At 47.3% G+C, this 13,351-nt stretch overlaps 25 non-coding genes across 25 annotated transcripts; all 25 read right to left on the reverse strand.

Annotated features, from left to right (window-relative positions):
• Positions 1-399: 399 nt before the first annotated feature.
• On the reverse strand, positions 400-472 carry Trnar-ucg (transfer RNA arginine (anticodon UCG)). The gene has a single exon. It is a non-coding gene; the product is annotated as a tRNA-Arg (tRNA).
• Positions 473-1,017: 545 nt separating this feature from the next.
• Positions 1,018-1,089, reverse strand: Trnat-agu (transfer RNA threonine (anticodon AGU)). Its single transcript has one exon. It is a non-coding gene; the product is annotated as a tRNA-Thr (tRNA).
• A 322-nt stretch (positions 1,090-1,411) lies between these two features.
• Positions 1,412-1,484, reverse strand: Trnak-cuu (transfer RNA lysine (anticodon CUU)). Its single transcript has one exon. It is a non-coding gene; the product is annotated as a tRNA-Lys (tRNA).
• A 439-nt stretch (positions 1,485-1,923) lies between these two features.
• Positions 1,924-1,996, reverse strand: Trnar-ucg (transfer RNA arginine (anticodon UCG)). Its single transcript has one exon. It is a non-coding gene; the product is annotated as a tRNA-Arg (tRNA).
• Positions 1,997-2,540: 544 nt separating this feature from the next.
• On the reverse strand, positions 2,541-2,612 carry Trnat-agu (transfer RNA threonine (anticodon AGU)). Its single transcript has one exon. It is a non-coding gene; the product is annotated as a tRNA-Thr (tRNA).
• A 321-nt stretch (positions 2,613-2,933) lies between these two features.
• Positions 2,934-3,006, reverse strand: Trnak-cuu (transfer RNA lysine (anticodon CUU)). The gene has a single exon. It is a non-coding gene; the product is annotated as a tRNA-Lys (tRNA).
• Positions 3,007-3,445: 439 nt separating this feature from the next.
• Trnar-ucg (transfer RNA arginine (anticodon UCG)) lies at positions 3,446-3,518 on the reverse strand. Its single transcript has one exon. It is a non-coding gene; the product is annotated as a tRNA-Arg (tRNA).
• Positions 3,519-4,063: 545 nt separating this feature from the next.
• Trnat-agu (transfer RNA threonine (anticodon AGU)) lies at positions 4,064-4,135 on the reverse strand. Its single transcript has one exon. It is a non-coding gene; the product is annotated as a tRNA-Thr (tRNA).
• Positions 4,136-4,457: 322 nt separating this feature from the next.
• Positions 4,458-4,530, reverse strand: Trnak-cuu (transfer RNA lysine (anticodon CUU)). The gene has a single exon. It is a non-coding gene; the product is annotated as a tRNA-Lys (tRNA).
• Positions 4,531-4,969: 439 nt separating this feature from the next.
• Trnar-ucg (transfer RNA arginine (anticodon UCG)) lies at positions 4,970-5,042 on the reverse strand. The gene has a single exon. It is a non-coding gene; the product is annotated as a tRNA-Arg (tRNA).
• Positions 5,043-5,584: 542 nt separating this feature from the next.
• Positions 5,585-5,656, reverse strand: Trnat-agu (transfer RNA threonine (anticodon AGU)). The gene has a single exon. It is a non-coding gene; the product is annotated as a tRNA-Thr (tRNA).
• A 322-nt stretch (positions 5,657-5,978) lies between these two features.
• Positions 5,979-6,051, reverse strand: Trnak-cuu (transfer RNA lysine (anticodon CUU)). The gene has a single exon. It is a non-coding gene; the product is annotated as a tRNA-Lys (tRNA).
• A 439-nt stretch (positions 6,052-6,490) lies between these two features.
• On the reverse strand, positions 6,491-6,563 carry Trnar-ucg (transfer RNA arginine (anticodon UCG)). The gene has a single exon. It is a non-coding gene; the product is annotated as a tRNA-Arg (tRNA).
• A 542-nt stretch (positions 6,564-7,105) lies between these two features.
• On the reverse strand, positions 7,106-7,177 carry Trnat-agu (transfer RNA threonine (anticodon AGU)). Its single transcript has one exon. It is a non-coding gene; the product is annotated as a tRNA-Thr (tRNA).
• A 322-nt stretch (positions 7,178-7,499) lies between these two features.
• Positions 7,500-7,572, reverse strand: Trnak-cuu (transfer RNA lysine (anticodon CUU)). Its single transcript has one exon. It is a non-coding gene; the product is annotated as a tRNA-Lys (tRNA).
• A 439-nt stretch (positions 7,573-8,011) lies between these two features.
• Positions 8,012-8,084, reverse strand: Trnar-ucg (transfer RNA arginine (anticodon UCG)). The gene has a single exon. It is a non-coding gene; the product is annotated as a tRNA-Arg (tRNA).
• Positions 8,085-8,626: 542 nt separating this feature from the next.
• On the reverse strand, positions 8,627-8,698 carry Trnat-agu (transfer RNA threonine (anticodon AGU)). Its single transcript has one exon. It is a non-coding gene; the product is annotated as a tRNA-Thr (tRNA).
• A 322-nt stretch (positions 8,699-9,020) lies between these two features.
• On the reverse strand, positions 9,021-9,093 carry Trnak-cuu (transfer RNA lysine (anticodon CUU)). Its single transcript has one exon. It is a non-coding gene; the product is annotated as a tRNA-Lys (tRNA).
• Positions 9,094-9,532: 439 nt separating this feature from the next.
• Trnar-ucg (transfer RNA arginine (anticodon UCG)) lies at positions 9,533-9,605 on the reverse strand. The gene has a single exon. It is a non-coding gene; the product is annotated as a tRNA-Arg (tRNA).
• A 542-nt stretch (positions 9,606-10,147) lies between these two features.
• Trnat-agu (transfer RNA threonine (anticodon AGU)) lies at positions 10,148-10,219 on the reverse strand. Its single transcript has one exon. It is a non-coding gene; the product is annotated as a tRNA-Thr (tRNA).
• A 322-nt stretch (positions 10,220-10,541) lies between these two features.
• On the reverse strand, positions 10,542-10,614 carry Trnak-cuu (transfer RNA lysine (anticodon CUU)). The gene has a single exon. It is a non-coding gene; the product is annotated as a tRNA-Lys (tRNA).
• A 439-nt stretch (positions 10,615-11,053) lies between these two features.
• Trnar-ucg (transfer RNA arginine (anticodon UCG)) lies at positions 11,054-11,126 on the reverse strand. Its single transcript has one exon. It is a non-coding gene; the product is annotated as a tRNA-Arg (tRNA).
• Positions 11,127-11,671: 545 nt separating this feature from the next.
• Trnat-agu (transfer RNA threonine (anticodon AGU)) lies at positions 11,672-11,743 on the reverse strand. The gene has a single exon. It is a non-coding gene; the product is annotated as a tRNA-Thr (tRNA).
• Positions 11,744-12,065: 322 nt separating this feature from the next.
• Trnak-cuu (transfer RNA lysine (anticodon CUU)) lies at positions 12,066-12,138 on the reverse strand. The gene has a single exon. It is a non-coding gene; the product is annotated as a tRNA-Lys (tRNA).
• Positions 12,139-12,577: 439 nt separating this feature from the next.
• Trnar-ucg (transfer RNA arginine (anticodon UCG)) lies at positions 12,578-12,650 on the reverse strand. The gene has a single exon. It is a non-coding gene; the product is annotated as a tRNA-Arg (tRNA).
• Positions 12,651-13,351: the final 701 nt, after the last annotated feature.

The raw sequence follows: 13,351 nt of genomic DNA on the forward strand, positions 1-13,351 counted from the left end.
CTGCGACCATCTATGGAAGGTCCTTTTCACTACAGCTTATTTCCTGCTGCCACAAATGAGCTACAATCCTATTCAATGAAAAATTGTGTCCGAAAGGAATCAAATCTACTTGAAATGATACGTGGCTATCAGCACCGTTATTCAACACACATGCTCGACTGTGCGCAGACGCCTGTGGCGTAGCTCTTGGGTCCTGAATCAGACGCAGTAGTTCCAACAAAAACTCTCCTGATCGAAACAGTGCCGAAAATTTCGCTACAGAACCCCCTTGTCTTGCTTGTGCTTCAGGTAGACGCCGGTTTGCAGCCAGGAAGCGGACAACAGCAACTTTCAACTAGTTTTGTAGTACTCAAACAACACAGCAAAACAGCATGCATCTTTTGCAGGACTGGAAAAAGTCGACCGTAACAGGATTCGAACCTGCAATCTTCGGATCCGAAGTCCGACGCCTTATCCATTAGGCCACACGGTCACTGGCGCAATCTGCTTCCCCACACACACCTCATTTTCGCCATTTGTACGCTTGCCGGAATGAATTTCCCATCTTTGACGCAATTCTCCATCTCCAATTTCAGTACTATAAATGCGATGCTACTTCTTGCTGTGTCCCATCGCAAGTTACATTCAAGCCCTTATGACGCTGATCAAACAAGAGGTTGCAAATCAGCTTCAATCGCTTACTGCCATCTCAGTCGGTTGCAGAAGGTACCTCACCCTATGTCATACAAAGGCGAGTTGCCGCTATTACCAAGGCGGCGGCGGCGGCGCCGACGACGACGACAACCGCGAGGGTCTCTACCAGGGGTAGAAAATACTTCACAAGAACTAAGTATTTCACGTCGGCATTCTCCAGAGACTGCCAAAAGCAGCAGTTTCTGGTGCCTACTTTAATAGCACCATTCGCACTTTTCATTTGCGAGAGCATTTCTTAAATACCGCACCCATTCATAATTTTTTTTATTCTTGACCGCTTTTTTCGAAAGGGCTACGGTAGAAGGGGCTGTTACAAAATTCGTTTGCCTCCTGTGAGGATCGAACTCACGACCTCTGGTTTACTAGACCAGCGCTCTGCCACTGAGCTAAGGAGGCGCCGCCTGGTGCATTTTTCGGGTACTTTATTCTTATGGAGTAGTGAATCGGAGCCCTTCAGCTGGAAACGCACCGCATTAGCGACCATTATTTGTATTTAGTTAGCACAGCTGCTGCTTTCCTACACATCTCACACGATATCGATGTACACCTAAAATTCCAAATACAACACATTTATTTCATTTCAGAGTTACTTTCAGCTTCAAAAACCATTCCTCTGATATTCATACGAAGCTAGGCATCGTCGTAACCCGTTACGTTCATTACGCAAAGCTCACGAGAGGGGCGCAGGTTGCATCCGCGTAGACACAAAAATTCGCGCCGCCCAGCGTGGGGCTCGAACCCACGACCCTGAGATTAAGAGTCTCATGCTCTACCGACTGAGCTAGCCGGGCTCCACACAACGCATTACGAGCCATACAATACTTATGGGACCTGCGACCATCTATGAAAGGTCCTTTTCACTACAGCTTATTTCCTGCTGCCACAAATGAGCTACAATCCTATTCAATGAAAAATTGTGTCCGAAAGGAATCAAATCTACTTGAAATGATACGTGGCTATCAGCACCGTTATTCAACACACATGCTCGACTGTGCGCAGACGCCTGTGGCGTAGCTCTTGGGTCCTGAATCAGACGCAGTAGTTCCAACAAAAACTCTCCTGATCGAAACAGTGCCGAAAATTTCGCTACAGAACCCCCTTGTCTTGCTTGTGCTTCAGGTAGACGCCGGTTTGCAGCCAGGAAGCGGACAGCAGCAACTTTCAACTAGTTTTGTAGTACTCAAACAACACAGCAAAACAGCATGCATCTTTTGCAGAACTGGAAAAAGTCGACCGTGACAGGATTCGAACCTGCAATCTTCGGATCCGAAGTCCGACGCCTTATCCATTAGGCCACACGGTCACTGGCGCAATCTGCTTCCCCACACACACCTCATTTTCGCCATTTGTACGCTTGCCGGAATGAATTTCCCATCTTTGACGCAATTCTCCATCTCCAATTTCAGTACTATAAATGCGATGCTACTTCTTGCTGTGTCCCATCGCAAGTTACATTCAAGCCCTTATGACGCTGATCAAACAAGAGGTTGCAAATCAGCTTCAATCGCTTACTGCCATCTCAGTCGGTTGCAGAAGGTACCTCACCCTATGTCATACAAAGGCGAGTTGCCGCTATTACCAAGGCGGCGGCGGCGCCGACGACGACGACGACAACCGCGAGGGTCTCTACCAGGGGTAGAAAATACTTCACAAGAACTAAGTATTTCACGTCGGCATTCTCCAGAGACTGCCAAAAGCAGCAGTTTCTGGTGCCTACTTTAATAGCACCATTCGCACTTTTCATTTGCGAGAGCATTTCTTAAATACCGCACCCATTCATAGTTTTTTTATTCTTGACCGCTTTTTTCGAAAGGGCTACGGTAGAAGGGGCTGTTACAAAATTCGTTTGCCTCCTGTGAGGATCGAACTCACGACCTCTGGTTTACTAGACCAGCGCTCTGCCACTGAGCTAAGGAGGCGCCGCCTGGTGCATTTTTCGGGTACTTTATTCTTATGGAGTAGTGAATCGGAGCCCTTCAGCTGGAAACGCACCGCATTAGCGACCATTATTTGTATTTAGTTAGCACAGCTGCTGCTTTCCTACACATCTCACACGATATCGATGTACACCTAAAATTCCAAAACAACACATTTATTTCATTTCAGAGTTACTTTCAGCTTCAAAAACCATTCCTCTGATATTCATACGAAGCTAGGCATCGTCGTAACCCGTTACGTTCATTACGCAAAGCTCACGAGAGGGGCGCAGGTTGCATCCGCGTAGACACAAAATTTCGCGCCGCCCAGCGTGGGGCTCGAACCCACGACCCTGAGATTAAGAGTCTCATGCTCTACCGACTGAGCTAGCCGGGCTCCACACAACGCATTACGAGCCATACAATACTTATGGGACCTGCGACCATCTATGGAAGGTCCTTTTCACTACAGCTTATTTCCTGCTGCCACAAATGAGCTACAATCCTATTCAATGAAAAATTGTGTCCGAAAGGAATCAAATCTACTTGAAATGATACGTGGCTATCAGCACCGTTATTCAACACACATGCTCGACTGTGCGCAGACGCCTGTGGCGTAGCTCTTGGGTCCTGAATCAGACGCAGTGGTTCCAACAAAAACTCTCCTGATCGAAACAGTGCCGAAAATTTCGCTACAGAACCCCCTTGTCTTGCTTGTGCTTCAGGTAGACGCCGGTTTGCAGCCAGGAAGCGGACAGCAGCAACTTTCAACTAGTTTTGTAGTACTCAAACAACACAGCAAAACAGCATGCATCTTTTGCAGAACTGGAAAAAGTCGACCGTGACAGGATTCGAACCTGCAATCTTCGGATCCGAAGTCCGACGCCTTATCCATTAGACCACACGGTCACTGGCGCAATCTGCTTCCCCACACACACCTCATTTTCGCCATTTGTACGCTTGCCGGAATGAATTTCCCATCTTTGACGCAATTCTCCATCTCCAATTTCAGTACTATAAATGCGATGCTACTTCTTGCTGTGTCCCATCGCAAGTTACATTCAAGCCCTTATGACGCTGATCAAACAAGAGGTTGCAAATCAGCTTCAATCGCTTACTGCCATCTCAGTCGGTTGCAGAAGGTACCTCACCCTATGTCATACAAAGGCGAGTTGCCGCTATTACCAAGGCGGCGGCGGCGCCGACGACGACGACGACAACCGCGAGGGTCTCTACCAGGGGTAGAAAATACTTCACAAGAACTAAGTATTTCACGTCGGCATTCTCCAGAGACTGCCAAAAGCAGCAGTTTCTGGTGCCTACTTTAATAGCACCATTCGCACTTTTCATTTGCGAGAGCATTTCTTAAATACCGCACCCATTCATAATTTTTTTTATTCTTGACCGCTTTTTTCGAAAGGGCTACGGTAGAAGGGGCTGTTACAAAATTCGTTTGCCTCCTGTGAGGATCGAACTCACGACCTCTGGTTTACTAGACCAGCGCTCTGCCACTGAGCTAAGGAGGCGCCGCCTGGTGCATTTTTCGGGTACTTTATTCTTATGGAGTAGTGAATCGGAGCCCTTCAGCTGGAAACGCACCGCATTAGCGACCATTATTTGTATTTAGTTAGCACAGCTGCTGCTTTCCTACACATCTCACACGATATCGATGTACACCTAAAATTCCAAATACAACACATTTATTTCATTTCAGAGTTACTTTCAGCTTCAAAAACCATTCCTCTGATATTCATACGAAGCTAGGCATCGTCGTAACCCGTTACGTTCATTACGCAAAGCTCACGAGAGGGGCGCAGGTTGCATCCGCGTAGACACAAAATTTCGCGCCGCCCAGCGTGGGGCTCGAACCCACGACCCTGAGATTAAGAGTCTCATGCTCTACCGACTGAGCTAGCCGGGCTCCACACAACGCATTACGAGCCATACAATACTTATGGGACCTGCGACCATCTATGAAAGGTCCTTTTCACTACAGCTTATTTCCTGCTGCCACAAATGAGCTACAATCCTATTCAATGAAAAATTGTGTCCGAAAGGAATCAAATCTACTTGAAATGATACGTGGCTATCAGCACCGTTATTCAACACACATGCTCGACTGTGCGCAGACGCCTGTGGCGTAGCTCTTGGGTCCTGAATCAGACGCAGTGGTTCCAACAAAAACTCTCCTGATCGAAACAGTGCCGAAAATTTCGCTACAGAACCCCCTTGTCTTGCTTGTGCTTCAGGTAGACGCCGGTTTGCAGCCAGGAAGCGGACAGCAGCAACTTTCAACTAGTTTTGTAGTACTCAAACAACACAGCAAAACAGCATGCATCTTTTGCAGAACTGGAAAAAGTCGACCGTGACAGGATTCGAACCTGCAATCTTCGGATCCGAAGTCCGACGCCTTATCCATTAGACCACACGGTCACTGGCGCAATCTGCTTCCCCACACACACCTCATTTTCGCCATTTGTACGCTTGCCGGAATGAATTTCCCATCTTTGACGCAATTCTCCATCTCCAATTTCAGTACTATAAATGCGATGCTACTTCTTGCTGTGTCCCATCGCAAGTTACATTCAAGCCCTTATGACGCTGATCAAACAAGAGGTTGCAAATCAGCTTCAATCGCTTACTGCCATCTCAGTCGGTTGCAGAAGGTACCTCACCCTATGTCATACAAAGGCGAGTTGCCGCTATTACCAAGGCGGCGGCGGCGCCGACGACGACGACAACCGCGAGGGTCTCTACCAGGGGTAGAAAATACTTCACAAGAACTAAGTATTTCACGTCGGCATTCTCCAGAGACTGCCAAAAGCAGCAGTTTCTGGTGCCTACTTTAATAGCACCATTCGCACTTTTCATTTGCGAGAGCATTTCTTAAATACCGCACCCATTCATAATTTTTTTTATTCTTGACCGCTTTTTTCGAAAGGGCTACGGTAGAAGGGGCTGTTACAAAATTCGTTTGCCTCCTGTGAGGATCGAACTCACGACCTCTGGTTTACTAGACCAGCGCTCTGCCACTGAGCTAAGGAGGCGCCGCCTGGTGCATTTTTCGGGTACTTTATTCTTATGGAGTAGTGAATCGGAGCCCTTCAGCTGGAAACGCACCGCATTAGCGACCATTATTTGTATTTAGTTAGCACAGCTGCTGCTTTCCTACACATCTCACACGATATCGATGTACACCTAAAATTCCAAATACAACACATTTATTTCATTTCAGAGTTACTTTCAGCTTCAAAAACCATTCCTCTGATATTCATACGAAGCTAGGCATCGTCGTAACCCGTTACGTTCATTACGCAAAGCTCACGAGAGGGGCGCAGGTTGCATCCGCGTAGACACAAAATTTCGCGCCGCCCAGCGTGGGGCTCGAACCCACGACCCTGAGATTAAGAGTCTCATGCTCTACCGACTGAGCTAGCCGGGCTCCACACAACGCATTACGAGCCATACAATACTTATGGGACCTGCGACCATCTATGAAAGGTCCTTTTCACTACAGCTTATTTCCTGCTGCCACAAATGAGCTACAATCCTATTCAATGAAAAATTGTGTCCGAAAGGAATCAAATCTACTTGAAATGATACGTGGCTATCAGCACCGTTATTCAACACACATGCTCGACTGTGCGCAGACGCCTGTGGCGTAGCTCTTGGGTCCTGAATCAGACGCAGTAGTTCCAACAAAAACTCTCCTGATCGAAACAGTGCCGAAAATTTCGCTACAGAACCCCCTTGTCTTGCTTGTGCTTCAGGTAGACGCCGGTTTGCAGCCAGGAAGCGGACAGCAGCAACTTTCAACTAGTTTTGTAGTACTCAAACAACACAGCAAAACAGCATGCATCTTTTGCAGAACTGGAAAAAGTCGACCGTGACAGGATTCGAACCTGCAATCTTCGGATCCGAAGTCCGACGCCTTATCCATTAGACCACACGGTCACTGGCGCAATCTGCTTCCCCACACACACCTCATTTTCGCCATTTGTACGCTTGCCGGAATGAATTTCCCATCTTTGACGCAATTCTCCATCTCCAATTTCAGTACTATAAATGCGATGCTACTTCTTGCTGTGTCCCATCGCAAGTTACATTCAAGCCCTTATGACGCTGATCAAACAAGAGGTTGCAAATCAGCTTCAATCGCTTACTGCCATCTCAGTCGGTTGCAGAAGGTACCTCACCCTATGTCATACAAAGGCGAGTTGCCGCTATTACCAAGGCGGCGGCGGCGCCGACGACGACGACAACCGCGAGGGTCTCTACCAGGGGTAGAAAATACTTCACAAGAACTAAGTATTTCACGTCGGCATTCTCCAGAGACTGCCAAAAGCAGCAGTTTCTGGTGCCTACTTTAATAGCACCATTCGCACTTTTCATTTGCGAGAGCATTTCTTAAATACCGCACCCATTCATAATTTTTTTTATTCTTGACCGCTTTTTTCGAAAGGGCTACGGTAGAAGGGGCTGTTACAAAATTCGTTTGCCTCCTGTGAGGATCGAACTCACGACCTCTGGTTTACTAGACCAGCGCTCTGCCACTGAGCTAAGGAGGCGCCGCCTGGTGCATTTTTCGGGTACTTTATTCTTATGGAGTAGTGAATCGGAGCCCTTCAGCTGGAAACGCACCGCATTAGCGACCATTATTTGTATTTAGTTAGCACAGCTGCTGCTTTCCTACACATCTCACACGATATCGATGTACACCTAAAATTCCAAATACAACACATTTATTTCATTTCAGAGTTACTTTCAGCTTCAAAAACCATTCCTCTGATATTCATACGAAGCTAGGCATCGTCGTAACCCGTTACGTTCATTACGCAAAGCTCACGAGAGGGGCGCAGGTTGCATCCGCGTAGACACAAAATTTCGCGCCGCCCAGCGTGGGGCTCGAACCCACGACCCTGAGATTAAGAGTCTCATGCTCTACCGACTGAGCTAGCCGGGCTCCACACAACGCATTACGAGCCATACAATACTTATGGGACCTGCGACCATCTATGAAAGGTCCTTTTCACTACAGCTTATTTCCTGCTGCCACAAATGAGCTACAATCCTATTCAATGAAAAATTGTGTCCGAAAGGAATCAAATCTACTTGAAATGATACGTGGCTATCAGCACCGTTATTCAACACACATGCTCGACTGTGCGCAGACGCCTGTGGCGTAGCTCTTGGGTCCTGAATCAGACGCAGTAGTTCCAACAAAAACTCTCCTGATCGAAACAGTGCCGAAAATTTCGCTACAGAACCCCCTTGTCTTGCTTGTGCTTCAGGTAGACGCCGGTTTGCAGCCAGGAAGCGGACAGCAGCAACTTTCAACTAGTTTTGTAGTACTCAAACAACACAGCAAAACAGCATGCATCTTTTGCAGAACTGGAAAAAGTCGACCGTGACAGGATTCGAACCTGCAATCTTCGGATCCGAAGTCCGACGCCTTATCCATTAGACCACACGGTCACTGGCGCAATCTGCTTCCCCACACACACCTCATTTTCGCCATTTGTACGCTTGCCGGAATGAATTTCCCATCTTTGACGCAATTCTCCATCTCCAATTTCAGTACTATAAATGCGATGCTACTTCTTGCTGTGTCCCATCGCAAGTTACATTCAAGCCCTTATGACGCTGATCAAACAAGAGGTTGCAAATCAGCTTCAATCGCTTACTGCCATCTCAGTCGGTTGCAGAAGGTACCTCACCCTATGTCATACAAAGGCGAGTTGCCGCTATTACCAAGGCGGCGGCGGCGCCGACGACGACGACAACCGCGAGGGTCTCTACCAGGGGTAGAAAATACTTCACAAGAACTAAGTATTTCACGTCGGCATTCTCCAGAGACTGCCAAAAGCAGCAGTTTCTGGTGCCTACTTTAATAGCACCATTCGCACTTTTCATTTGCGAGAGCATTTCTTAAATACCGCACCCATTCATAATTTTTTTTATTCTTGACCGCTTTTTTCGAAAGGGCTACGGTAGAAGGGGCTGTTACAAAATTCGTTTGCCTCCTGTGAGGATCGAACTCACGACCTCTGGTTTACTAGACCAGCGCTCTGCCACTGAGCTAAGGAGGCGCCGCCTGGTGCATTTTTCGGGTACTTTATTCTTATGGAGTAGTGAATCGGAGCCCTTCAGCTGGAAACGCACCGCATTAGCGACCATTATTTGTATTTAGTTAGCACAGCTGCTGCTTTCCTACACATCTCACACGATATCGATGTACACCTAAAATTCCAAATACAACACATTTATTTCATTTCAGAGTTACTTTCAGCTTCAAAAACCATTCCTCTGATATTCATACGAAGCTAGGCATCGTCGTAACCCGTTACGTTCATTACGCAAAGCTCACGAGAGGGGCGCAGGTTGCATCCGCGTAGACACAAAATTTCGCGCCGCCCAGCGTGGGGCTCGAACCCACGACCCTGAGATTAAGAGTCTCATGCTCTACCGACTGAGCTAGCCGGGCTCCACACAACGCATTACGAGCCATACAATACTTATGGGACCTGCGACCATCTATGAAAGGTCCTTTTCACTACAGCTTATTTCCTGCTGCCACAAATGAGCTACAATCCTATTCAATGAAAAATTGTGTCCGAAAGGAATCAAATCTACTTGAAATGATACGTGGCTATCAGCACCGTTATTCAACACACATGCTCGACTGTGCGCAGACGCCTGTGGCGTAGCTCTTGGGTCCTGAATCAGACGCAGTAGTTCCAACAAAAACTCTCCTGATCGAAACAGTGCCGAAAATTTCGCTACAGAACCCCCTTGTCTTGCTTGTGCTTCAGGTAGACGCCGGTTTGCAGCCAGGAAGCGGACAGCAGCAACTTTCAACTAGTTTTGTAGTACTCAAACAACACAGCAAAACAGCATGCATCTTTTGCAGAACTGGAAAAAGTCGACCGTGACAGGATTCGAACCTGCAATCTTCGGATCCGAAGTCCGACGCCTTATCCATTAGGCCACACGGTCACTGGCGCAATCTGCTTCCCCACACACACCTCATTTTCGCCATTTGTACGCTTGCCGGAATGAATTTCCCATCTTTGACGCAATTCTCCATCTCCAATTTCAGTACTATAAATGCGATGCTACTTCTTGCTGTGTCCCATCGCAAGTTACATTCAAGCCCTTATGACGCTGATCAAACAAGAGGTTGCAAATCAGCTTCAATCGCTTACTGCCATCTCAGTCGGTTGCAGAAGGTACCTCACCCTATGTCATACAAAGGCGAGTTGCCGCTATTACCAAGGCGGCGGCGGCGCCGACGACGACGACAACCGCGAGGGTCTCTACCAGGGGTAGAAAATACTTCACAAGAACTAAGTATTTCACGTCGGCATTCTCCAGAGACTGCCAAAAGCAGCAGTTTCTGGTGCCTACTTTAATAGCACCATTCGCACTTTTCATTTGCGAGAGCATTTCTTAAATACCGCACCCATTCATAATTTTTTTTATTCTTGACCGCTTTTTTCGAAAGGGCTACGGTAGAAGGGGCTGTTACAAAATTCGTTTGCCTCCTGTGAGGATCGAACTCACGACCTCTGGTTTACTAGACCAGCGCTCTGCCACTGAGCTAAGGAGGCGCCGCCTGGTGCATTTTTCGGGTACTTTATTCTTATGGAGTAGTGAATCGGAGCCCTTCAGCTGGAAACGCACCGCATTAGCGACCATTATTTGTATTTAGTTAGCACAGCTGCTGCTTTCCTACACATCTCACACGATATCGATGTACACCTAAAATTCCAAATACAACACATTTATTTCATTTCAGAGTTACTTTCAGCTTCAAAAACCATTCCTCTGATATTCATACGAAGCTAGGCATCGTCGTAACCCGTTACGTTCATTACGCAAAGCTCACGAGAGGGGCGCAGGTTGCATCCGCGTAGACACAAAATTTCGCGCCGCCCAGCGTGGGGCTCGAACCCACGACCCTGAGATTAAGAGTCTCATGCTCTACCGACTGAGCTAGCCGGGCTCCACACAACGCATTACGAGCCATACAATACTTATGGGACCTGCGACCATCTATGAAAGGTCCTTTTCACTACAGCTTATTTCCTGCTGCCACAAATGAGCTACAATCCTATTCAATGAAAAATTGTGTCCGAAAGGAATCAAATCTACTTGAAATGATACGTGGCTATCAGCACCGTTATTCAACACACATGCTCGACTGTGCGCAGACGCCTGTGGCGTAGCTCTTGGGTCCTGAATCAGACGCAGTAGTTCCAACAAAAACTCTCCTGATCGAAACAGTGCCGAAAATTTCGCTACAGAACCCCCTTGTCTTGCTTGTGCTTCAGGTAGACGCCGGTTTGCAGCCAGGAAGCGGACAGCAGCAACTTTCAACTAGTTTTGTAGTACTCAAACAACACAGCAAAACAGCATGCATCTTTTGCAGAACTGGAAAAAGTCGACCGTGACAGGATTCGAACCTGCAATCTTCGGATCCGAAGTCCGACGCCTTATCCATTAGGCCACACGGTCACTGGCGCAATCTGCTTCCCCACACACACCTCATTTTCGCCATTTGTACGCTTGCCGGAATGAATTTCCCATCTTTGACGCAATTCTCCATCTCCAATTTCAGTACTATAAATGCGATGCTACTTCTTGCTGTGTCCCATCGCAAGTTACATTCAAGCCCTTATGACGCTGATCAAACAAGAGGTTGCAAATCAGCTTCAATCGCTTACTGCCATCTCAGTCGGTTGCAGAAGGTACCTCACCCTATGTCATACAAAGGCGAGTTGCCGCTATTACCAAGGCGGCGGCGGCGCCGACGACGACGACGACAACCGCGAGGGTCTCTACCAGGGGTAGAAAATACTTCACAAGAACTAAGTATTTCACGTCGGCATTCTCCAGAGACTGCCAAAAGCAGCAGTTTCTGGTGCCTACTTTAATAGCACCATTCGCACTTTTCATTTGCGAGAGCATTTCTTAAATACCGCACCCATTCATAATTTTTTTTATTCTTGACCGCTTTTTTCGAAAGGGCTACGGTAGAAGGGGCTGTTACAAAATTCGTTTGCCTCCTGTGAGGATCGAACTCACGACCTCTGGTTTACTAGACCAGCGCTCTGCCACTGAGCTAAGGAGGCGCCGCCTGGTGCATTTTTCGGGTACTTTATTCTTATGGAGTAGTGAATCGGAGCCCTTCAGCTGGAAACGCACCGCATTAGCGACCATTATTTGTATTTAGTTAGCACAGCTGCTGCTTTCCTACACATCTCACACGATATCGATGTACACCTAAAATTCCAAATACAACACATTTATTTCATTTCAGAGTTACTTTCAGCTTCAAAAACCATTCCTCTGATATTCATACGAAGCTAGGCATCGTCGTAACCCGTTACGTTCATTACGCAAAGCTCACGAGAGGGGCGCAGGTTGCATCCGCGTAGACACAAAATTTCGCGCCGCCCAGCGTGGGGCTCGAACCCACGACCCTGAGATTAAGAGTCTCATGCTCTACCGACTGAGCTAGCCGGGCTCCACACAACGCATTACGAGCCATACAATACTTATGGGACCTGCGACCATCTATGAAAGGTCCTTTTCACTACAGCTTATTTCCTGCTGCCACAAATGAGCTACAATCCTATTCAATGAAAAATTGTGTCCGAAAGGAATCAAATCTACTTGAAATGATACGTGGCTATCAGCACCGTTATTCAACACACATGCTCGACTGTGCGCAGACGCCTGTGGCGTAGCTCTTGGGTCCTGAATCAGACGCAGTAGTTCCAACAAAAACTCTCCTGATCGAAACAGTGCCGAAAATTTCGCTACAGAACCCCCTTGTCTTGCTTGTGCTTCAGGTAGACGCCGGTTTGCAGCCAGGAAGCGGACAGCAGCAACTTTCAACTAGTTTTGTAGTACTCAAACAACACAGCAAAACAGCATGCATCTTTTGCAGAACTGGAAAAAGTCGACCGTGACAGGATTCGAACCTGCAATCTTCGGATCCGAAGTCCGACGCCTTATCCATTAGACCACACGGTCACTGGCGCAATCTGCTTCCCCACACACACCTCATTTTCGCCATTTGTACGCTTGCCGGAATGAATTTCCCATCTTTGACGCAATTCTCCATCTCCAATTTCAGTACTATAAATGCGATGCTACTTCTTGCTGTGTCCCATCGCAAGTTACATTCAAGCCCTTATGACGCTGATCAAACAAGAGGTTGCAAATCAGCTTCAATCGCTTACTGCCATCTCAGTCGGTTGCAGAAGGTACCTCACCCTATGTCATACAAAGGCGAGTTGCCGCTATTACCAAGGCGGCGGCGGCGCCGACGACGACGACGACAACCGCGAGGGTCTCTACCAGGGGTAGAAAATACTTCACAAGAACTAAGTATTTCACGTCGGCATTCTCCAGAGACTGCCAAAAGCAGCATTTTTTTTTTTTTTTTTTTTTTTTTTTTTTTTTTTTTTTTTTTTTTTTTTTTTTTTTTTTTTGTGATATGTTACATTACAGCATCACCGTTCTATTGCGGTCTAACTGTGTTGGTGAGGCAGTAAATTTCCACAGGGCAGTGACTGCATCACTGCAATTCACTTTGGAGGTGTGGCGGTGGGACTTGTAGTCCCGTACCACCCTCTGACGGTGACAGTACTACATGAGTCAGGCAGAAAAATTTAGCCTAACATGGGCAGGTACGATTGGAAAGTATTGGACGTAGAATGGGGGCTAGTCCC

Source organism: Schistocerca serialis, chromosome 7 (assembly GCF_023864345.2).
Source record: "Schistocerca serialis cubense isolate TAMUIC-IGC-003099 chromosome 7, iqSchSeri2.2, whole genome shotgun sequence".
Lineage (NCBI taxonomy): Eukaryota > Metazoa > Arthropoda > Insecta > Orthoptera > Acrididae > Schistocerca > Schistocerca serialis.